The following is a 25734-nucleotide window of genomic DNA, read 5'->3' on the forward strand; positions in this document are numbered from 1 at the left end:
CTCCTAGTGGTCATCTTCTGCAACCACAGCTGATTGGTCACAATCTGGTGCTTCCTACCCGTTGACTGGCTGAACACACCCAACTTAATTAGCAGTGGGTGGAGAAGACATAGAAAACACGCAGGTGACAGGTGACCTCCAGGAGCAGGCCTTGTGACCCCTAGTGTCACCTCTACTCCAGCTCCTAAAGACGGAAGTTTCTTAATTTTCAAACAGAACTGATCGATTTGTGACATTGTGCTTTAGGAGAAACGTCATGAAGCTCCAGTGGCACAATCGGTTAGCGCACGGTACTTACTCGTATAAGATGGTAACATGCTGAGGTTGTGAGTTCAAACCTCACCTGGAGCAGAGAGTTCTTATGTTGCTGGTTAATTTTAACGCTTCTTCACCCAAAAGGTGTTGGTCCCAGTTCTTGATCAGATGAAAAGTTCTGATCCAGCTAACAGCTGTTTGAAATATTCACCAGCCAATCACTGACATTGTAGTATTTTAATCCTGTTTATAGAGTGCAAACACACAGTATGAACTTATCTGATGTCTTTTTAAACATTTGTTTCTGGAGATGCTCTGTTAATGTGCGCTCTTTCTGTGGTTAGAATGCAAAAGCTACTGCTGGATTTGATTTGATCTTTGATCTGCAGAATGGCCACTAGATGGCACCCTGAGACCAGCTAAGTGCAAGTTAAACCCACTCCCACGTGAGGGTGTGGAGATGCTCTCTGCAGGAAACTTGTATTATTGGGACTTTTATGTATTTCAGTAAATCAAGCAGCTGGTTTATTAGCATGCAGACACACACACGTGCGCGTGCATGCTCTCTCTCTCTCACACACACACACACACACACACAGTGTCTCTGGTCTGCTTAAATCTGCAGAAGAGCTTGCAGATGATCTCAGAGTCTGAGCTGCACACAGGCAGGGGGCGCTGTCTGCAAAAGATGCCACTTCTGCTCATTTTGCATCTACTCGATCTCAGTTAGTCTTTGTGTCCCTGTTAATGATGGTAAATGTCCAGATTCGGAATCTCTGTGTGGTCCTCGCCTCTTCCAGTCCCCAACAAATGACCAAACTAACCACCTGCAAATGTCCAACCTTCTCCATCGAGCTCTGTGGGTCCCAACCCTGGTCCTCAGAAACCCCCTAATCAGCTTTGAGCAGAGCAGGGAGAGATGAAAAATGTGTTCATTGGGGGGTCCATAAGGACCAGGGCTGGGAACTCAGTGGTGGATCTAGAGGGGGGTTGAAGACCAAAGGTGTAATTAAAATTTGGGAAAGGTCTTACATAAACAAAAGCTGACTGATGAACACGGCTGCATCCAGAACAAAAGCAAGCTGAGATTTCTGACGTCCACCAGTCTGGATCCAGATCACCTCCAAAATTCAGTGGTTTCCATGGCCCAATATCTAGCTGTGATTTTTGAGCTCAAGATCTCTTTTGCAAGGGAGACCTGGACAATTATAACATTTCCAATTCACCTAACCTGCATGTCTTTAAATATGGGAGGAAACCCACGCAAACATGGGGAGAACATGCAAACTCCACACAGAAATGCTACAGGTGGGAATCGAACCCATGACCTTCTTGCTGTGAGGCAACAGTGCTAACCACTAATCTACCATGATGCAAACTGGGTGAAAATTCAAGAATCCAGATCAGATCACCTCCAAAATTCAGCGCAGTCTTCCACGCCCTAATGTGTCCTAATCTGTGGTGCAAATTTGGTGGGAATCCATGATGGATAATCCTTCAAAGCCTATGTTTCTGTGAAGGCTTTCAGTTGTCCAGGTGGTTTCCATAGTAGAGAACCTTGAATCTTCAACTGGACTGGGTTGCTTGACGCAAGGACGTTTCGCTTCAAATCGCAGAAGCTTCCTCAGCTAAAATTCTTGGGTCAAGACAGAAGTCAGACTACCAGAGCAAGAATTTTAGCTGAGGAAGCTTCCGCGATTTGAAGCGAAACGTCCTTGCGTCAAGCAACCCAGTCCAGTTGAAGATTCAAGGTTCTCTACTTCAAAGCCTATATAAAGTGAAATCTTGATCCAGAATCCAGATCCAGATCACCTCCAAAAATTCAGTAGAGTCTTAATATGCCCTAATATCTGTCTGTGGTAATTTTGTCAAAATCCGTGCAGTAGTTTTGACATAATCCTGTTTAACAGACAGACAAACAAATAAATAAATGCAGCTGATTTTATTACGTCCTTTGGCGGATGTAATCAGAACATTTCCAGTGCTTAAAAAAAAAACATCCTTATTAAAAATGATGACTAGAGAGTCGGTATTTAGCTTTAAAGATTCCTTTAGAATGCAGGAAAAAAGCTATAGATTTTCACATTTCTAAGGGGGCATGCCCTCGTTTACCCCCGATTAAGGGGTGTGCCAAAGGTGCCCCCAACTGAGTCACAACTCCCACATTCACCTGACACTAGATCCGCTCCTGGAGCTACTGAGCTAATCCGTCACTTCCTGTTCTTGCTCTTAAATGCTTCCTTCTTCCTCTCCTCCTCCATCCTTTGGGTCTTCCGAGTCCCGTCCTCACCCACACCACATCCTCACGGGGTCACGGCCAAACAACTCCTCTGCACACATTCTAAACAGGACGAGCTGGTCTGTCCACAAGAGCCACGCTAGAAATCAGAACTTTCTGAGCTTTTTGCAGTTTTGGTCAAATTGCGATGATTTCTGCTTTCTGTGGATGAAAATTCAAAATTCAGTTTTTGTTTTGGGCCTCGTTTGCAAAATTCAGGCTGATTCAGTAAGAAGTTAATGATGGCGGATCAGTGAAACCATAAACTCCTCTGATGAAAACATGAAACCAGCTTCTACTGAGTTATTAAATGAAAACCTGCCGGTTGTAATTTTTTCCTCTGTAGACATGAAACATGACGAGAGATGACGGTGACCTCGACTGACTTCCTGTGTGACCTCAGCTCGTTTTATTTGGTTTGAAAACATCAATTTGTATAAACTGCGGTCTGATTCGGTGGGGGGGGGGGGGCTGCTGATGTATTTGCAGGGAAAGTCGACCCCGACAGGCTCGACAGCTGGCGGACAGGTGCTCGCTCGCAGACCCTCCTCACTGTGCACACACAGGTATGCACTCGTGTGAACGCACCACTCAGGCAGGGGAGGGGGGTTGGGGGAGCAGGCCTACCGTGCACCTGTCTGATGATCCCACTTACAGCAGACAGGATGAGGGTAACGTTACCGGTCCCCCTGAAGCTACATGGTCCTATATACCACCTGGACTAGACGCCCCCCCCTCCGCCTCACTGTGGTCATCTTTAACATTAACATCTTTCACAGAACAAAACCGTTTTCGTCACCTTATAGTAAACGTAAACCCGTAAAAGTCCAGTTACACACAGACACAAATGAACCACACAAATCTCTAATTTTCAGTTCAAACATGATTAAAGCAGCATTGGGGGGGGGGGGGGGGGGGGGGGATATCTATTTTAGAGAAACACACACACACATCTGTGTTTGTCTATCTGAGGTTCAAAAGAATGAGACAAAAACTACCAAACTGATTTCCACGCAGCTTTGGTGAACAAAGAATCCATCCAACTTTGCAGTAGATCCTGGAAATACGATAGAACGTTGACATTTGAGTGAACTCTCAGGAATTATTATGTGGATGTGTATTTTATTTGGCATGAATAGATACTGTCAGGTTTCATCAGTCAGACAGAACGCTGATCAGAACTGTAATGTTGAGTTGTCTGCTCCTTGTGCACATTCTGCTGTGCTCGAGCAGTTTGAGCCCATTTCTTTTGCATCTCTTGCTGATGTTATAAAACACACAAAATCTACAAGTTGTCCTTCAGATGTTGTTCCAGCTAAGGTGCTGAAGGAGGTTTTTAATACTGTTGGGGCGGGTCTCCTAACTTTTATCAATGCTTGTCTTAGATCAGGGTCTGTTCCAGCTGCTTTTAAACATGCTGTGGTTCTACCTCTTCTTAAAAAAAACCTCACCTGGACTCGTCAGTTTTATCTAATTTTAGACCTGTGTCTCAACTGCCATTTCTATCTAAGGTTTTAGAAAAAGTTGTCTTTTTACAGTTACAATCATTTTTAGAAGACAATCTCATCCTTGAAAAATTCCAATCTGGGTTTAGATCACGACACAGCACTTTTAAAAGTTCATAATGACATCACTTTGTCGGTGGATGTAGGGAATCCCGCCGTGCTGGTTCTGTTGAACCTCACAGCAGCCTTTGATACTGTGGATCACACAGTACTTGTCTCCCGGTTAGAACATTTTATCGGCATTCAGGGCACTGCACTTAAGTGGTTTAGATCATATTTGGCTGAAAGGAGCTTTTCTGTCATGATTGGGGACCTCTCCTCATCAACTGCTCATCTGTATTGTGGAGTGCCGCAGGGTTCTGTCCTTGGGCCGATTCTATTTTCTTTGTACATTCTGCCATTGGGGTCAGTTATAACCCAGCACAATCTGTCCTTTCATTGTTATGCAGATGATCTGCAAATCTATCTGCCTGTGAGGACTAATGGGAGTGATGCTTTGTCATCTTTATTTAATTGTATTCGTGATGTAAAGCAGTGGCTGTCCCAAAACTTCCTTTACCTGAATGATGGTAAAACTGAGATCATGGTGTATGAGCGCTCTGGCATACCAAATGTGGTAACACCAAATTTTGGTGCTTTGGCTAACTATGTAAAACCAGCTGTCAAGAATTTGGGAGTGATATTTGACAGCTGTTTGAGGTTTGATCAACAGATAAACTCTGTTGTCAAAAGCTAGTTTTTTCCAACTTTGCCTTTTGGCTAAAATAAAGCACTTTCTCAGTAGACATGATCTTGAGACAGCCATTCATGCTTTCATCAGCTCCAGACTTGATTATTGTAATGCACTTTATTCGGGCATTAATCAGTCGTCTCTTGCATGTCTCCAGTTGGTGCAGAATGCTGCTGCTCATCTTTTAACAAACACTTTTAGACGTGAGCATATTACGCCCATCCTATACTCACTCCACTGGCTTCCAGTTCGTTTTAGAATTGCTTTTAAAATTTTAATGTTTGTTTTTAAAGCTATTTATGGCCTTGCACCTCCCTACTTGTCTGAAATTTTAACTTTGCGCACCTACAGTAGGACATTAAGGGCATCTGGCCAGGTTTACTTAGATGTTCCAAGGTCAAGATATAAATGCTGGGGTGATCATGCTTTCGCGGTAGCTGGCCTGAGACTGTGGAATGAACTACCTCTTGAGTTATGTACTATTCCTGACCTAGCACTTTTTAAATCTAAGTTAAAGACTTATTTATTTAAACTGGCTTTTAACACTTAGTGGGGAGGTGACATGTTCTGTTATTTTTATGTTCTTTTTTATGTGTTGTTTTAAAATTTTATTCTATATGTGTTTTATTTTTGTGAATTTGTGTTTTTAATGTTAAGCACTTTGGACACCAGCCCAGTGCTGTAAGGTGCTTTATAAATAAATGTTGATTGATGTTGATTGATACTGCAATAACTCAAAAATAGCAAATCTTATTCACACCCCTCCAGGAATTTATCAATTAATTCAAAAAATATGTCTATATACCTTTTATACAGAGACACATACACTCACCGGCCACTTTATTAGGTACACCTGTTCAATTGTCTGTCAACACAAATAGCTAATCAGCCAATCACATGGCAGCAACTCAATGCATTTAGGCATCTCGATGTGGTGAGGACAATTTGTTGAAGTTCAAACCGAGCATCAGAAAGATGATTTAAGTGACTTTGAATGCAGCATGGTTGTTGGTGCCAGATGGGCTGGTCTGAGGATTTCAGAAACTGCTGATCTACTGGGATTTTCATGCACAACCTTCTCTAGGGTTTACAGAGGATGGTCCGAAAAAGAGACGACATCCAGTAAGCGACAGTTGTGTGGACAAAAACACTTTGTTGATGTCAGAGGTCAGAGGAGAATGGACAGACTGGTTGAATGGGCGACTGGCCAATATGAGCCAACATCTCTGAGGAGTTTCCAACACCTTATTCCAAAAGCTTGTTTCAAAAGCAAAAGGGGGTCCAACCCGGTACTACCAAGGTGTACCTAATAAAGTGGACGGAAGTACATCCAGCATCAAACCTGTGTGCATGTGGATCCTGGATCCATCCTGGACACCGTGAGCACAAAACTCCAACAATTGTGTGCTTTTGCCATGTCACCGCATCATCACACCACAGGACTAACATGGGTCCTGGATAGCAACCACCCAGGTAGACAACTGGCCCATTCCCACCTCTCTTCCTGCTGCAGCCATCTGAAATGAGAGTGTGTTTTCAGCCTTCTCCAGCTGGTGGCGTCCTCTGGATCTTGACCAAAAAACTGCACCATGTGGGCAAAATTTCGAAGCTGACGCTCCCTCACAATGCAAGTGATCCTCCTCATCAGAGTTCACCTCAGTCACAGTTTGTTTGTCATAAAGTCATTCCGGCGGTTCCTGTGCATCCTCCAGAGACCTCTTGTCTTCACCTCAATCTCCAATCGATTCTCGAGATGCATTTTTGTATGATATTGCACTAAAAGCTACGTGTGATACTTTGTGTATTTTCCTTTGAATTTCCATGTGCATGCAAACCGCGTGTTCGGGTTATGGCTAATTCAGCAGGAAAAATAAGTATGAATGATCATTTTTCTTGAGAATTGATGGACGTCTGAAACTCGGACTTGGATTTTTGTTCTCCTGAATGGATGCCGGCTCTGACAAACGCAGTGTTTGGGTCTTGTATGTAAAGTTTAGTTTCAGCGTTGTACTGTTTTCTTTCTGGGCGTCGTTCTTCCACTTTCTCTCTGCTTGTCAGTCTCTGAATGGCCTAACCGGTGCCACATGAATAAAGCCTGATTGATGGACGGATTAAAGGGAACGTGGACGACCTGTCGCGTCTCTAAGCTGTGTATACGCTCATTACGTTGGCCGGAGGAATGCGGCTCCCCCCGCATTTCACTTCTCGTGTTGCTCTTAATAGGAAGGTGTTGGTTTCGTTGTGTTCCCGTCGGTAAGCGTCGGGTCACCTGTGATGCGTAGCTGTGAGACCCATTGTGTCCAGTGTAAGACAAGCATGGCTAATTATTGGACAGGGCAAGTCTGGGCCTGTCTGGACCCGCGCGGTACAATGGAGTGATGGACCGTCACAACTCGATAAACACGTTGAGAACTTGACCCAATCAAACAGAAAACCTCAGATTTGCTTTTGTCACCTGTTCAGTCTTTACACAAAGTGACATCAAATCTGTCCGCACTCGAACAGTGTCGTGATTTTTCCACTCGCCCGAGTGCGGCCGAGGGGCCTTCAGTCAAATCATCGATTTCAAACCCCACCACCAAACGAACGCCTCATTAATACTTTTGAAAGCACCAACCTTGACACATCAACATCAAGCTAATCGATTATTAAATTACGCACCAATTATTAAACATTTGGAGCCCTTTTTTATACCCAAATTCTTTGATTTCAGCATTTTAACTGAATTTTTTTCTTTTTTCTTTCCTCCTCTCTGCAGGCATTGTGTTATTTGAGTAATTACGCAAAATACTGATTTTATTTTTAATTTTCTGACATTTTATGGACAAAACAACTAATTAATTAATTGAGAAAATCACTAACAGATTAATTAATTAATTAATCAATCAATCAATCAATGTTATTTATATAGCGCCAAATCACAACAAACAGTTGCCCCAAGGCGCTTTATATTGTAAGGCAAGGCCATACAATAATTACGTAAAAACCCCAATGGTCAAAACGACCCCCTGTGAGCAAGCACTTGGCGACAGTGGGAAGGAAAAACTCCCTTTTAACAGGAAGAAACCTCCAGCAGAACCAGGCTCAGGGAGGGGCAGTCTTCTGCTGGGACTGGTTGGGGCTGAGGGAGAGAACCAGGAAAAAGACATGCTGTGGAGGGGAGCAGAGATCAATCACTAATGATTAAATGCAGAGTGGTGCATACAGAGCAAAAAGAACATGACTGTTAGTTGCAGCCATAAAAAATTTGCAACGATTTTATTTATTGTCTCAGGAAGAATCAATGCCCTGTGCAAGATTTATATATATATATATATATATATATATATATATATATATATTCAGGAATGCCTTTTTAATTTTTTGGCACTTTATATCCTTCATATGTTGAGATAATTTTTTTTAAATTTGTAAAATAAATACTTTTCTTATGCACAGTTGAAAGTTATTGGTCAAATTTATGACTGTCTTATTGATAATAATCTAAAAATGATCACTAAAATTAAAAAAAAAATATTTGAACTATATCAATTAATCAAAAAACAATTAATCACAAAAATATTTCACTTGCAATCCTAGTGCAATATTCCCCCTCCCCTCGTCATACTTTATCTGTGGTCATTCAGGGACATTGCACCCCCTAGTGGTTCGGTTGGAACTGTCTGCCTGTTACATGCAGCCCTTGAGCCAGAGCATGTGTTCCACGGGCAAGGAGTTTGATGGGGCTTATACTGAATATTTGTCTTCGCGCGTGTGTGTGTGTGCGAGACACATGATCATGTGTCAATGATTGTGCATTTGTTCTCGCAGAACAAATGTCATGGCTAAGTGTCGCGTCGTGGCAGGTTTGGACTTGCCCGGTGTCCCTCTCGAGGTCTGAGACACGAACACAAATAAAACCTCTGCACAATCACATCCACACCACCAGATTACTGATTGAGCAAAGAATGCAGCACTTCAGAAGAGGACAATCAGGTCTGATTTCTGCTGAAGAGGCTGCACTCGCTGCTAACTCGTCTGACCTCCAGCAGTGTGCCATCAGTGGCCGCTCTGTGTTCCATAAATACTGACCGTTTGCTGAACATCGGCTTCCAAAATTTGTGAACAAGTACGATGGAACACGGTAACTGACACCACACAGCAGTATTTTATTTTATTTTTTCGTACATGAAATAGAAGCACTGTTAGAAAATTTTGAGTAATATGACGGGAAATAAACCTGGGCCCCCAAATCTGGACACTCACATCCTTGTAAATGTAAAGCCACAAAACCAACGCGGGGGCACAGTGAAGACACGCCCTCTCCTGGAAATCACAGGTTAGACAGTGCAATAGGCAGCAGTATGTGAACATTGGTGGCATATTGTCTGCCTCAACAAAAGTGATCTGTGGTGTACCTCAAGGTTCAGTACTGGGGCCGTTACTAATTCTCATTTATGTTAATGACATGCCTTCTGCAGTTAATTGCAAATTGTTGTATGTTGACAATTCTGCCCTCCTGGCTCATCAATATTTAACTTCTTTGTTTGCCTTAAATCCATCCCAACATAATACCCACTCAGGTCCACTTAATCTAGTCATCCCTTCTGTTAAATCTTTTTTCTTTTACTAGTGCCAGGTTTTAGAATAGTTTGCCAGGGCATGTTAAAACTCAATCTGATAAACTTCTGGAACAGGAACTTAACCCCTTTATTACCTATTGATGAAATTTTAAACTTTATTTGCAAAGGTATTTTTGCATTTTAATACCAATTTTTTGGTGTTATACAACAAATTTTGCCTTTGCTATTAACGATGTGTGCATGTGCTGCTAACTTGTTTCAAATATTTCAAATATTGCTCTAATTGTTCATTTATCTTGTGTTGCTTTATTGTTGATTGTACACTTTTCATGTTTAATATCTGGACCACAATAGAAATAAGTTTGTTTGTTTTTTTTTTTCTTTTTGGGGGTTATGCATGTATTCTTTGATGCACATACTTTGGTATGTGTACTGAATTGTACTAAATAAATTCAACCAGTCAACACATCCCCAAACCTGGGCTGGACTGACACACACAGGTAGTATGAGCAGGCATCAGACCTATAGTCCAACTCGTCCCACTGATCTACCTGCTCTGCAGTTATTCACTAGGAGACTGGAAAAAAAAAAGTTTCAAATATGATATTTTATGTTCTTGAAAACATAAAAGCAAACTGTCCATAAAGCAGAGAAATATTGTAACTTGTTAATGTGGTGTTGAAACATTGATGTGCTCCTTCCTTTGTTCCTTCTGTCAAATTAAACACTTTGTCCACTTTTCCTGTCCACTCAAACTCTGATGTGTTGTCCTGTTTTTACATAAAAACCAACCACTGCATTTAATGACAAAAGTTTATATGTTTATCAGGCAAACGTCTGGTTCTGGGTTTGTAGGGGAGCTGAGTCGGTCTGTAATAGGCTCTTTATCGTCTGGGGTTGGTTTCTGCAGTGAATGGACCTCAGGGCCGTAGATGCAAGCAGCTATTGTCATGATAAACGGAGTCTGAATGGACGAGGATGGGCTGGACAAACATAAAACAGAGGACGTGGGGGGGAAGAGACAGACGGTGATTGCCTCAGAGATTCCAGAGTCTGCACAGAGGACACTCAGGCAGTGGAAAACTTCATCCCAGGACTGCAAGCACAGAGGGACCGGTTCAGGAAATCCTCCGTGTGTTTAGGGGGTTTGGATCAATCAATCTGTCAGAAAAGACAAACTAGAGAGTTCCCTGAGAGCACATACCTCCACCAAACACTTCACACATCTCTGGAACTAAACATTAGCAGGGTTACGTAAGAAGTACTAAACCGATGTTTTTGCAACTTGGTGGGACGGTGGATACGGGGCAACGAGTAAACCGCTGACTTTAGAGCAAATCCAGGAACACATTTGGGCATTCTTCAATATTTTTGTGATTTTTCTTTTCTTTTTTTTTTTTCGATATCAATATTCAAGATTGCAGAGTTTAGTTTTCACTACGAGTTTTAAGGGCATTATTTTAGAAATTTTAAGATATAGAGGCCTGGTATATAATTTTTGCATCATTACAAATTTCAAACCTGTAAAAAGCTCAAAGGTACATCAACCTTTTGGCATCACTTCATGACAGGAGCTGGAATATACGTGAGCATTGTTCTGTGACCTTCTGACCTCACAAAATGGCAAAAACAAGACCCTGAGCCTCGTGTGAAAAACATGACTGCATCAGAAAAATGTAGTTTGATTTTTAAATAAAATAAGTAAACAATGCAGTTATAATTTTAACAAGTATTTGTTGCCATATTTCAGATTCTTACAAGTATTTTATTACTGCACAAACTTGGAACTTTGTTAAACTGCCAAATCTGTAACTCTGATGATGATTAAGTTTACTTGTGGTATATTTTAATAAAATAAAAAGTAGAGTAGAATATAACTATAGCTCGGTTTACTTATAGTATTGCTCCCAGTACACTTGCAGGACAAAATAAAATTTAGAAGTATTAAAAGTTGACTGTTCTTACATTTAAAGTATATTTAGTCTAAAGCACCCTTTCTCTCAGAGTGGCCCATGAGTGACCTCTAGTGGTCCATGAGTATATTGGTAAAACATTGCATTCTAAAATAAGATCACATTCTAAGTTAAAGGTGTTTCTCAAACTGTTTAAACATGACTGCTAATAGAGTGTAAAAAACTGTAAGCAGACTTACTGCTTTTGAGGAGTAAAGTGATCCTTGGTCTAAGAAAGTTTAAGAAATACTGGTCTGAAGTCAAGATCCTCTAAAACGGTACCATTACAAGTACATTATAAACTACACATAGGAAATAAACATGAGGTTTACTTAATTGAATAAGTTTTAAGTGTGCATGGTGAAATGTAGTTTTGTCTTAACAAACAGCAGAAAGTCCAGAAATATTCAGTTTACTGTGATGTGAAATGGTGAAAAAGAGGATTTTTGTCAAAACAGTTACTAAATATTAAAATTATTTTCTGCACCACTGCTGCTGTTTGAAAAAGCTTTAAAGGCATTTAAGAGAAACAATTCAAAATAAATACTGAATAAGGAGAAGATTTACAGAACTGTTTCACTCATTTCACCTTTTTCCATGCTGGGGGTTTTTCGAGGGCAGAGAACGAGTTAAAAGCTGCGGGATAATCCTCAGCCGTTAAAAACCCTCCACAAAGACATGACGTCTGAGCTAATCAGTAAAAAAAACTGAAGTGTGTGTCGACGCACAAAAAGGAGGGAAAAAGCTGCGTGGAGGAGGGAAGAGAAAGAGCCAATGTTCTCCTTTTGCTCTTCTCGCTCGCTGCCTGCTGTGTCAACACAATGTGACGGTAATTTTAACAAGAGTTCTGAACGAGGCAAACGCACGGCGTGCCGACCACAGCCGCCGTGGCATCTCTCATTCTCCTATTTTTGCTTCTCGTCTTCTGTATTGAAGTGGTTTTTCTCTTTCAGGCGTATGTTATGATTTGCACCTATTGACCTTTTCCAGACCCTGAAGACCTCCACCAAAGTTTGCCGTGACATGGTTGTGGACGTTGTAACTTTTATCCCTCCTGCCCGACGTACGTTCAATCCAGTCTCATGAGTTTTTCGTGCTCCCATCACAAAATGAGTCACATTGTCATGAGGGTTTTTTTTTTTTATCTTATTATTATTAACCCTAGGGCGCCTATAGAAAGAGTAGCAGTGTGAGAAGCCAAAAAAAAAAAAAAAAAAAAATAGGTCACGTGACTCATGGTTCCATCATGGGTTCAAAATGTTCGCTGTTAATGTGTCTGCATGGAAATCCAGCTATTTCATTTATTTATTTGCTGAAAATGCTGGGTTGTTGTGCATTTGGAGGCACAATTAAACACAACAAGGACTTCAAGATGTACAGATTCCCTTCAGATCCGAACAGAAGAAAAATTTGGGAAAATAAAGTCACCCGTGTGGGATGAAAGCCGACATCATCAACGCTTTGAGAGGTAAATTTATTGTTCAGTCCCATATAGAGTAAAACTCAACTAAACCGTCGTCGTATAAACCAGATATTCGCAGTCACAGACAAAAAAATTCCCAAAGTTTTTGAATTGTTTTCCATGTAATAAAAACCGTATAGAGGGATTTTGTACAACGGTGTACAAATGTCCCGTCCGATCACAATTATTTTCCATTAAAATCCCTCACATGTGGGACCAGAGTTATTTCTGTGATTAAGAGCCTGACCGTTTAGTTTTTTTCACACCGTGCTCAGACTTGGAGCAGGCTGCAGGCTGTGCAGTGAAAGTGCGCTCCCTTTACATTTTGATAATGGATCAAATACATCTGGCAGAAAAAATTTCAGAGGAAATTTTGACCCAGTCATTAAATGAGGTTCAGGTCCTAATTCAGGATTCTCCATAGATCTTCGGCGCCTCCTGACTGTAACTAATCTGTTACATACGTCTTGCTCACATCTAATAAAATGCCCTGTCCGATCACAATGTATTTCCATTAAAATCCCTCGCATGTGGGACCGGAGTCATTTCCGTGATTAAAAGCCCGACTGTTTATTTTTTTTTCACACCGTGCTCAGACTTGGAGCAGGCTGCAGGCTGTGCAGTGAAAGCAGCAAAGTTTGCTGTATTTCTATTAAAAACCCTGAGCAGTCTGAACGTGCAGAGGTACAAATTAAAGTTCAGCTCTGACACTTGCCAGTTTGAGTGGGACCGGAGTCATTTCTGTGATTAAAAGTCTGACCATTTATTTTCTTCAAACCGTGTTCAGACTGGGACCTGAAGCCTGACGTGCACCTGTTAAATCAAACACACACTTTCTGTTTTCAACCCTTCGTCTGCCATAATAGTTATTACAGTGCGAGCTGATTACAAATGGATCAGAAAAGTCCACAAATTTACAGCACAAAGTAGATAAAAGAGGAAAATGTTCAGCTTATCTTTGATTTGGAGGTGATGATTGTAGAAAAAAGCATGTTAGGGGTCAAATTAGTCCAGAATAAAGTATAATTCAGAGATGGAGAACTTTAAAACTGTCACGCACATCATTGCATGACACGGAGTTACAGCTGTGCAGCTGCATAAATCAGGCTTTAAATTAATTAAATAAATCATCATAAATTGTAAATTTATGTCAATTTGATAGGTTAACAATTTTTATATTTATTTTGACAGCACCTGTACCTGCATGTGTTGATGTATGTTGTTAAATGATTTAAAAAAAAATGTTGAAAACATTAAAGGTTCATTCAGTAGTTCAGCGCAGTTGGACACGAAATGGTGCCATGTTCTGAGATGATGCCACTCTCCAATCAAGGCACTCTAACTAACCCTACCCCTCCCCTAATCATAACCTAACCCTCCCCCCGACCCACCTGCATCACTTTTCATTTCGTGCTCCCGTCACGGAACGTATTCGAATGAATTTGTGCTCCCGTTACGAAAATGTGGCACTTTTTGTGACGACATCACAAACCAACAGCTTAATGTATATTTCGTGATGCTGAATCATGACATGCTGTGACACATGGTAGCGTACATTTGACTGGAACTGATCCGGATCCTCATCATGATTGCTCCTGAGAGTCAAGATACTGAACCTGAAACTGCTCCTTTTGTTCACACTCACTTTTTTGATACCACACACACACACACACACACACACACACACACACACACACACACACACACACACACACACACACACACACACACACACACACACAGAAAAACGGGAAATGAATGTAGAGAAAGAACATTTCTATGCTGAAAAAATCCACGTGTAAAGGAAAAGAAAAATACTGGCAAAAGTTGTCGTGAGCGTGATGACGCTAAAGGCGACGGGATAAGGACAGAATATTCCGGTAAACACCACAATTCATTGCTTGCTTGAAACTTGACCTTTGACATCAATGACATTGACCTTCCCCTGAATGCTCAACCTTTGGCTAACCCTGCCAGGGGAATTCTGACATCCACCTACATACAGTATTTGTGCCAAATTTGGTCCAAATTGTATTGAAACTCAAATTCCTGGACATTGACCACAATGACCTTACACTGTGATCACATTTACCCTTTGACCTTCCTCCAGGGAAGTTTGGTAGAAATGACGAGAGCGGAGTAGGCCAACAAACAGTGCAACGCACATGACCTTGGGCAAATTTGACCTCAGCTGGGCATTTCTAGAACTCGCCAACATATGTGTAGCTATGGGTGCAAATCGGAGTGAAAAGCAAAATTTGGACCTTTGATCCCAGTGACCTTAACCTTTAGCAAAACAAACCTGTAAGGGTATTCTGGGGTCGACTTTCATCACATACCAAGGATGGACAAAGTTGGCCAAAGGACATGGAATGAGTGGGAGGAAGGGGAGTGTTGCTCATATTATAATATGATGATCAAAATCAACACCAAAATGTAAAATGTTCTTCTCTTAGTGAGATTCGTGTTTCAATTAAATGTGATGAAGTTTGATTTTTGCTTTATTTCTTATAATAATCATAGTGTGTGCAGCAACACACACCCCCACACACACATTTTGCCTCCCACAGTGATGTTTGTGTCTCCACAACATAATTAATTAGTTGTGCACACACACCAACCCCTGTGCACGCAGCAGCTTGCAGGTCCTCACAGACTCCCAGCAGAACAGAGACGTTAACGGGCTGCTTTCGGCGAAATGAGCTGAAGGTGGTTTTTAATAGCTTAAATTAGAGGGGACCCCATAATTACAACCACAAATGATTTCACGCTCCTCACCCCAAGGATGTGCTCTGAAGCTAATCGCAGGTAGTCACAGGAGGAGCAGCGGGAGCTTCAACAAAAGAGGCCCCCCTTTTGTTTGCTGACAGGAAATCAAGAAAATGAATCCTATCGTGTGAAACGTACCAATGAGCAGAATCCATCACCAGTTAGTGCCGTTCTAACACTACGAGAGTAGATGTTCTTTTTGTGGTCATGAGTGCAGAAGAAAGCAGAAAATGCTGATCGGAGTTACCTTGTTGGTTTCATAGCAGGAACAATGTGGGAACAATTTTATTTCAATGTAACTCACCCAGAAAGGACAAAAAAGTGTCTGAGTGTCTATAATTCATTTAAGTGCACCAGACATCCTTCCTGATGGAGCTCCAGACAAGCAACATGTGTGGCCCAGGTGGACTTTTAACATTGGAGACCGTCTTGCTGTGAGGCTACTGTTCCACAGCGCTGCCCAAAATATTCACTAGAGTAAATTACAGGTGAATTTCGTTGAATAGCGTGATCCACTGCTCTCTGTGTCAGGGAAAGTGCTTATGAGGATTACTTTTAATAGGATTTAGTGCAGGTTACTTGCTGCTTCACACCCAAAAATTCAACCATCGACTAAGTTCTAGCCCCTCTTTGAATGTGTTCATTTCTATCCAATTCTTATTGTAATACTGTCCCTTACAAAGTACAGAGTCAAACTATTTTGCATGTTAAATTATTTCAAAGTCACAGTGTAAACACAGGCCTGGATTCTGAAGAACTTCTTCAAGGGAGGTCCCATCCCCTGCCCATAACCCGTGTGATAACAGGACACATGATTGTAACTTGAATCTCTTTGTTCTGTGGTAAAACTGGTTGAACCCAGTTTGACATGCACATTCAAACAAATAACAGACTAAAAGTATATCAAACTAAGAATATATAACCATTTAAGTAAAGTAATTACTTAATACCAAAACATATAGCAAAGAAAACAAAAAACAAAATAATAGATAATAACAGGTAAACACACAAATATATCTAGCAAATGCAAGTGTGAAGTGTGGTAGTGCTTCTTTGCAGCTTATGTTGATTGTTTTTTTGTTGTTGTTTTGAAAAGCATTTGATTCAGTTGAACTCTCTGAAACATCATGAGAATTCTTGGGATCCCCAAGAAGTTGCTGGACATACTCTCCAGGCTGAGTGCTGTACAGAGCAGATGCCGATGCTGATTCCCCCATGATGAAAAGTGTGTTCATCAGGGATGTGTTCTGGGTACACTGCTCAGTACTCGCATTGATTAGGTTTTTGCTTGCGGAAGCCAGTGGCTTAGGTCAATACTCCGATTGCGGGTCTTGGGAATCTGAGTGTCCAGGTTTGTAATTATCCCTAAATCCAGTATTTCAATGACTTCCTGGACTTGGCCATCTGAAGTGTATCTGTATGCTGTTACTGTTGTACTTGTAGAGACATTCACTTCTCTCTGCAGTGAGATTCATGTCTCGAGATCTTCAGCCGAGATTGTGAGACAATTGGGAAGAGCTTATGAGGATGGAGGTTTCTGGTGTTTCCGATATCTTTGCAGGACCATAAAGGTCCAAGTCTTTAGGGTCCTAGTGCTTCCTGTCTTACGGTATGATTGTCAGACTTGGACTGTAACCAGTGACGTAAGGCGACGATTGGATGCCTTTGGAATTAGGTCTTTTTGGCGGAGCTTTGGGTACCATTGGAATGACTTTGTGTCAAACAAGCGGTTATTTAGTGAGGCTCTGATTTAGAAGTGTCACTTAGATTGAGAGGGAATGGCAGCTTCAACATTTTGGCCAAGTGGTGCGTTTCTCTGTGCATGATCCAGTACACAGGTGCCTCAGTGTTGAGGACCCCAAGTGGCTGGAGGAGGCCAAGGGGACGCCCGTGTTTCACTGGGCTGCAGCAGATACATGGTTACTTTGGAGAGGCTGGGATGGACTGGTTGGCAACCAGGACCCAAGGTGGTTCTGTAGCATGGTGGATGCACTGACATGCAGCACCAGTGTATGATCCCAGACCAGACCTGGAGTCTATGCATCAATGCAACCAGAGTGACTCCATCAAATATTGTCATCCCAAAAGTTTAAAACTATTTATGTTGTAATAAACACAGTTCAGACCATAAGGACAAATAGTAGGACTTTTATTTGCATACATTACTATGAACTGCAAAGAATTCCTCTCTTCTTATTCTGCCTCATTACTTCATTTTACCTCAAACTTTCTCTTTTATCACTTATTGACACCGTCTATTTATCGCTTCCCAAAAGGCTTAAATGTTTATTTCAGTGCCTCGTTTGTATTTGGCTGCTTTCAATGATGGGGAGAGACCAAACAAATCACGGCGGGAGAAACGTGGTTGTTTGTTGTCGCGCACTGGCGTGAACGCACACCGCCAAAGAGCGTGCAGTGACTCGGCACAGGCTCTGAGCATTTTCATGTCATTTTCTTGGGAAAATCAGATCTTGAACTTGGTGTCCTTAAACATTTCTAAAGACTTGAATGCACTGGTGCAAACAATCGGACTAAGTTAGCATTCTGTCCACACGCCTGCTTAGCCCGCGCGGTGCCAGCTAGCCAGTCAACAACACAAACGCACTCTGGCCAGATGACAACGTCCTTAACGGAGCAACCGACAAATCAAAGAAAGCCAAAGCAGAGAAAGGTGAAAACCGTATGTCTGCCCTCATCAGCGAGCCTTCAATAGAGATTGGCCAGGGATGCGTAAACTGACCCAGCTGGAGTAAAATGGTTAAAAACTGGGGCTTCTCTTCTTCTCTTCCATTGTATGACTACACTGAGGCTGGATTCTAAGTGTGTTTTTTTCCCCCCTTAACTGGTACTGAAAACCTGCTTGGCCCATGGACTAATAGAAACTAAAGGAGGGAGTAACTTTGCAACTTCAAGTAAACCAGGTAATAGTATCTGTGGTCATGAAGACAGTAAGTAAGTTAGGCAATCTGACCTTTACCCAGATGACTGACCTCTGGCTGACTAATTCTGAATAAAACGTTTTTGCGTGCCACATTTAGTCCAAATTGGGTTGAAAATCAAATTCTTTGACTTTGCCAAAAGTAATTCTTAAAGGGCAATTTTAGAGTCAACCTTCATTGACATACCAGGTCTGGTAGAAATCAGCAAAAGGACCAACAAACACCCAAGCAGACATAATCTTGACTGAAATGATTGACTTTTGCCAAATGTGGCCTTGCCTAGGCAATTCTAGAAGAACACCCCCCAGAACATTTTGACTTTTGAACCGACCGCCTTGACTTTTGGCCAAAACAAACCTTTTAATTTTACTATCATCCACACATCTGCCAAAAGGATGTGAGAAGAGAAGGGGAGGAACCTAAATTTTAACTGTTAACTGCAGTGACTTTAACCTTTGCCAAAACAAACCCCAGAAGGGCAGTCCTGGGGTCATCCTCATGCACACAAGTATGAGGGAAATTCCACCCAAGAACCTCGAGAAGTCGTGGAACAAGCAAACGATTTTTCTTGGGTGCTGATTGTTTGGCGTGCACCGGCGTGGGGAGTGTGAGCCTCGTTGTTGTCCTTCTAAAGGGGATCACTACAACGATAACAAATGGATCACAATGATGATAACATTGTGAACTTGTATCCTCATGAATTCTGACCTTATCTATGGGGACTGTCGGGGGGGGCGATGCTGTCTTCATCTCCTATTTTTCACCAGTTGTTAAACCTGGATCCGCCCTCTCTTTCTCTCTTTCAATTCATCTTCTCTGTGTTGTTTTCCACTCCGTCTGTCCTTGCATAATTAGCTGGATGGAGGTGCTTGGGGTCTAGTCCAGGTCTGGCTCAGGCTCAGCCCGCCTCATTACAAACAACATGCCTGTCCACCCTGTCACCGCTCAGAAGACACAAGCAGCCTTCAGACTTACTATTTGTAGCAGTGCAGGCATCATCTCACCTAAAACTCACCACTAATTACTCACTTTGCACTGAGTGTTTCTTTCTCTTTTTGCTCTGTATGCACCACTCTGCATTTAATCATTAGTGATTGATCTCTGCTGCCCTCCACAGCATGTCTTTTTCCTGGTTCTCTCCCTCAGCCCCAACCAGTCCCAGCAGAAGACTGCCCCTCCCTGAGCCTGGTTCTGCTGGAGGTTTCTTCCTGTTAAAAGGGAGTTTTTCCTTCCCACTGTCGCCAAGTGCTTGCTCACAGGGGGTCGTTTTGACCATTGGGGTTTTTACGTAATTATTGTATGGCCTTGCCTTACAATATAAGCGCCTTGGGGCAGCTGTTTGTTGTGATTTGGCGCTATATAAATAAAATTGATTGAATTGATTGATTGACTAATTAGCTTTCCATTATTTTGTGGCAAAGTTCCTCCCACGCTGGTTCCAGTCGTGGGTCTTCCATGTTGGACTCATAAAGAGGTAAAGTTTAGACTTGAAGGAATTTCAAACTTTTTTTCTTTTTGCAGTTTGAAACATTTTGACCACTTGGACGAAGCGTGCGAGTGTGCACAGTGAAAAAACAAATTCTTAATTCTCAAATAAATTCTTGTTTGTTCCCTCGGCACGACATTGTATCCTCTGCCGTGTTTATGAGCTTCATCTGGCAGAAACTAATCTCACCTTTCGGCGTTAACAGCTGCCGTCCCGACTGTCAGCATGTTGCCGTTAAATCTGCTTTATTTGCAACACTGCAGCTGAAAAACAACTGTATTTTTATTTTAATTTTTAAAGGTGACTCAGAGCGGTGGGTGTGTACAACTGTCACTTAAAACGCCACCAGAAAAACGACAATGATGCAAAAGTAATATAAGAACAAACAGTTGGATTTGTACCGTGTAGTTTGGCAACATAAATTGTCTTTATTTGTATATTTATAGCTGCAGAACGAGTACAAAAGCTTCTCAGACAATAGTTGAGTTCAGATTACAGACCTTAACATGCAGAGCTGTCCTTACAAACACAGTTCTTTATTGCTACTCCATTCCAGCAGGGGGCGGTAAACAGCTGTCGTGTGCTTTGTCTCAGTAATGTGTTGCTATTTCAAACAAGAAGTAATGACATAAGTTATAACTGCTTCTAGTTTGCTTATTTGTGAGTGGACCCACCTCCAGTCTACAAAACCTCCTCCACAGGAGTTAGATCCATCACCAGTCTTCAAAACCTCCTCCACAGGAGTTAAAACCACCTCCAGTCTTCAAAACCTCCTCCACAGGAATTGGACCCAACTCCAGGTCTACAAGACCTCCTCCACAGGAGTTAGATCCACCACCAGTCTTCAAAACCTCCTCCACAGGAATTGGACCCACCTCCAGGTCTACAAGACCTCCTCCACAGGAGTTAGATCCACCACCAGTCTTCAAAACCTCCTCCACAGGAGTTAAAACCACCTCCAGTCTTCAAAACCTCCTCCACAGGAATTGGACCCAACTCCAGGTGTTCAAGACCTCCTCCCCAGATGTGAGAACCACCTCCAGTCTTCAAAACTTCTTCCCTAGGTGTTAGAATCACCTCCAGTCTTCAAAACCTCCTCCACAGGTGTTACAACCACCTCTAGTCTTCAAAACCTCCTCCACAGGAGTTAAAACCACCTCCAGTCTTCAAAACCTCCTCCACAGGAATTGGACCCACCTCCATGTCTACAAGACCGCCTCCCCAGGTGTTATAAGCACCCCCAGTCTTCAAAACCTCCTCCACAGGTGTTACAACCACCTCCAGTCTTCAAAATCTCCTAAACAGGAATTGGACCCACCTCCAGGTCTAAAAGACCTCCTCCCCAGGTGTTATAAGCACCTCCAGTCTTCAAAACCTCCTCCACAGGTGTTAGAACAATCTCCAGTCTTCAAAACCTCCTCCACAGGAGTTACAACCACCTCCAGTCTTCAAAACCTCCTCCACAGGAGTTACAACCACCTCCAGGTCTACAAGACCTCCTCCCCAGGTGTTATAAGCACCTCCAGTCTTCAAAACCTCCTCCACAGGAGGTAAAACCACCTCCAGTCTTCAAAACTTCCTCCACAGTAGTTAAAACCACCTCCAGGCTTCAAAACCTCCTCCACAGGAATTGGACCCACCTCCAGGTCTACAAGACCTCCTCCCCAGGTGTTAGAACAACCTCCTCCACAGGAATTGGACCCACCTCCAGGTGTAAAAGACCTCCTCCCCAGGTGTTATAAGCACCTCCAGTCTTCAAAACCTCCTCCACAGGTGTTACAACCACCTCTAGTCTTCAAAACCTCCTCCACAGGAGTTAAAACCACCTCCAGTCTTCAAAACCTCCTCCACAGGAATTGGACCCACCTCCAGGTCTACAAGACCGCCTCCCCAGGTGTTATAAGCACCCCCAGTCTTCAAAACCTCCTCCACAGGTGTTACAACCACCTCCAGTCTTCAAAATCTCCTAAACAGGAATTGGACCCACCTCCAGGTCTAAAAGACCTCCTCCCCAGGTGTTATAAGCACCTCCAGTCTTCAAAACCTCCTCCACAGGTGTTAGAACAATCTCCAGTCTTCAAAACCTCCTCCACAGGAGTTACAACCACCTCCAGTCTTCAAAACCTCCTCCACAGGAGTTACAACCACCTCCAGGTCTACAAGACCTCCTCCCCAGGTGTTATAAGCACCTCCAGTCTTCAAAACCTCCTCCACAGGAGGTAAAACCACCTCCAGTCTTCAAAACTTCCTCCACAGTAGTTAAAACCACCTCCAGGCTTCAAAACCTCCTCCACAGGAATTGGACCCACCTCCAGGTCTACAAGACCTCCTCCCCAGGTGTTAGAACAACCTCCTCCACAGGAATTGGACCCACCTCCAGGTCTACAAGACCTCCTCCCCAGGTGTTAGAACAACCTCCTCTACAGGAATTGGACCCACCTCCAGGTCTACAAGACCTCCTCCCCAGGTGTTAGAACCACCTCCAGTCTTCAAATCCTCCTCCACAGACAGTGGCTCCACCTCCATCCTGTGACCATCGGAGGGTGCTGCAGAAATAATGGAGTTTTGTGCAACAGCGGCTGGAAACATCTGAGTTGTTTTTGATTGATGATGGAGTTGACCAGATATTTTATTTTTGTGAACTCGTTTTTTTTCTCTGCGATCATTTCTCCGTCAGCCAATTTTCACTTCTCGAATCCGTAAAAATGAATAAAAATGTGTTCATATTTTCCTGACTGACTCCCAGCCTTCACCCCTTCACCTCATCACTCCGCGCTGCTCCTTCTTTATCGAGCTCATCTTGTTCCCTTGACGGTTTCCCTGCGGAGGTCTTGGATGGCTTCATTCTCCAGTGGCTAATTTGACTGTTCTACTTGCCAGGCTAGCAGCGGGAGTGGAGCGTGTGCGCGCTGCACATCTCCCCTGCCAGCTGCTGTTACACAACACTCGTTCTTAACCTCCACACAAACACTTCACCCTGCCAGCAAAACACACGGATCCGTGCCACCGCGTGAGACGCCGATGTGCCTTGCTGCAGTGCAATCACAATGACACTTTAGCATGTTAGTGCTAAACTCTTCACCACGTGCACACGCGTCCTTCAGGGACTCTCTTCTTGACGGACGGGCGAACGGGCGTGATGTTAAAAGCAAAGCAGCGATTGGTTCCAGCGTGCGGAAGGCAATCAGCCATCAAGTGTGAGATCCTTAAGTGGCTCTAAAAAGGACACGTGCACGCACATGCAAATGTGTCTGCTGCATGTTTAGAGCTCTCTAGCAAAGTCCACGTGATGAGGTCTGATCGCGTTTACGGCGCTCTAATGGGAGCACGGCGATACCTGTCAGAGGCAGGTGTGGTCTCAGAGCAACCAATCAGTTTTAATTAACCCCTTGAGGTGGACACGGGGGGCAGGAAGAGAAGAGAGCGCAAGTAAAAGAGCAGAGAGATAGAGATGGAACGTACTGTAACGGGACTAAAGAAAAAAAGAGGAGCACTCAGAGTGCAGACGTCCACATTATCCTTATGTCTATAATACAAACCCTCACCTATAAGTTTTCTGAAGAGACATGGAAGAAACTGTTTTGAAGCTCAAATAACGCACCCTCCATTTCGCCATGTTGGCTGTGCTTACTCCGCCTACTTCCTGGGCATACCATAAATGGGCAAAGAGAGGTGGGGCGTGGGGGGGGGACATACTCTGCATGACCTGATTGGACGAATAAAGTCTTAACACGCTCCCAACTCAGTTAACAAACAAGCAAAAGCTAACAGGCTAACCTTAGCTCTGGTGTTTTATTGAAGTGCGTTTTTGTATTAGGGCTGCCATCTCTCAAGAAATTAACAGACAAGAATAAGTCAAAATTATTAAGAAAACTTTTATACATGGCATGAAAATGTACCTTGTTTAACTGGATTAAGGATAAGCCACCAACAGTAACTCAATGGTATTAGCAACGGGGAGGCTAAGCGTAAAGTTAAGAGGTAGTGATGATAACTATTTGGACTTATGGTGCCCTCTACTGGAAGACTTGTCCAGTGGTCTATAGCGATACTTTGCAGAGGGGCACTGGTTTGCTGACGTGGAGAGCCTTGAGGTATTCCAATTGAAAATGTTTGTCTCTGTAGCCTGTTTTAGGTAAATTGTATTTTTTTTTTTCTTGCTTAATTATTTATAACTCAGATTGCTCAGTGTTTATAGTTCATTTTGTTTTTTGTGGTGTGTTGTTCCATTTTTAATATGTTAAAATTAAAAAAAATATATGTTTTACAAAAAAAGTGAGTTTTGGAGCATGGGTGATGGTTTTCATGACTGTTAGCTTGGGTGTGGGCATTAAAAATTATGGCAGTTTTATTTCCTCAGTAACTCTGGATTAGTATGTAATCAAGCTGTACGTTAATCAATCAAATCATATGTTAGCTGCTAAAAGTGCTAACGGCGCTAACATACAAAATTAAATGGCACAAAAATTTCACTCAGCTGGAGCACAGACTTCATTGATCCGCCAGGATAATCAACCACACAGCAAGCCTTATTATTAGATGTTTGTTGTGAAATATTCAGAAAGGACAGACATGGTCCTCCACAAAAGCTAGCGGTCTCCTGTAGCGGAGGTCTAACTCAGCACACTTCACCTGTCACTCAAAGCAACCCCGCCTCTATTTAGTCATAACTTTATAAAATATGATTAGCTGAAGAGCCATTTTAATAAATAAATGCACTCCTGTACAGTTGTCATGGAGGGGAAACTACATATAGCACAGAAACGCATTGTTTTTGCTGTGGGTATTTTTTTTGGGGGGGGGGGGGAGGGGTAACCAGGCTGTAACTTTTTATTGCTCCTCTCAACATTGGACATTTTAACATGTGCTTCTATGTGAATCTGCTCACTTCTGAGATCAGCCTCAACTGATCATTGAAGAAAGTGGAACTGCAACTTTTCCCTCTTCTGCTTCCAGGTAGGCTTCATTTTAGATGACCGAAGGTTGGAGCTTGACAAAAACATATTTGATCTTAAAATCTTACACATTCACAGATATTTTCACTGTATGCTTAAATGGTTGATTTAACAACCCCCCCCCCCAAAAATGGAATGAGTTCTGTCCCGGCTCAGGCTGCAACTTTTTTCAGTTTCCTCAAAATCATCCTAGTAGTTTTTGCATAATCTTTTTGCATAATCCTGCTAAAAAAAACAAAAACAAAGAAACTGTCACCTCCTTTGCAGATGTACTGAGCCAAAAGAAAACCTTTAGAGGTAGATCATCACCAAAAAAAAAAAAAAAAAAACACCACAAACATCACACCATGAGTTTTTGCTGAACTTGTTCATTGCGCTTGCAGATGTAACCTGTTAAAGCCTCTCTTGATTGGCGCAAAGCACTCGTAGCTTTGTGATGTCATAAGGGGTCCAAATGTAAAACAGCCCATCTCACTATATTAAAGATATTAAACTTACAGACTATACCTGCGGGGGACTGGGGGTATATATCTTGGGGTGTTACACCTGCCTAATATTATCCAATATGTATTTACATCTTTGTTTTTATTTTTTGGGTTTTTTTGGTGGTGGGGGCGGGGGTGTTGCATTGAACCTGCCATTTTTTTTCTTTTTTTGTCTTCCATTTTGTTCAAGTGAAACACACACACAAACACACACGCATCTTCAACCGCTTAGCCCAATTAAGGGTCGCCAGGGGCTGGAGCCTATCCCAGCAGTCATAGAGCGTGGGGGGGGTTACACTCAGGACAGGCCGCCAGTCTGTCACAGGACCAAGGGAAACATGTTTTGTAAAAACAAA

At 42.5% G+C, this 25734-nt stretch overlaps 1 protein-coding gene and 1 long non-coding RNA gene across 2 annotated transcripts in view; one reads left to right on the forward strand and one right to left on the reverse strand.

Annotated features, from left to right (window-relative positions):
* The window catches only part of rhbdf1b (rhomboid 5 homolog 1b (Drosophila)), a 62257-nt gene extending 51794 nt beyond the window's left edge, over nt 1–10463 (forward strand). The window contains exons 21-22 of the transcript XR_004566514.1: nt 5017–5019; nt 10453–10463. The gene's annotated coding sequence lies outside the window, so the exon portion shown is untranslated. The remainder of the gene's footprint in view (nt 1–5016; nt 5020–10452) is intronic.
* LOC117531073 lies at nt 9007–13014 on the reverse strand. The gene is made up of 3 exons (XR_004566515.1): nt 12908–13014; nt 11739–11743; nt 9007–9016 (listed from the first exon to the last, which is right to left on the reverse strand). It is a non-coding gene; the product is annotated as an uncharacterized LOC117531073 (long non-coding RNA).
* Nucleotides 13015–25734: the final 12720 nt, after the last annotated feature.

Source organism: Thalassophryne amazonica, chromosome 18 (assembly GCF_902500255.1).
Source record: "Thalassophryne amazonica chromosome 18, fThaAma1.1, whole genome shotgun sequence".
Classification (NCBI taxonomy): domain Eukaryota; kingdom Metazoa; phylum Chordata; class Actinopteri; order Batrachoidiformes; family Batrachoididae; genus Thalassophryne; species Thalassophryne amazonica.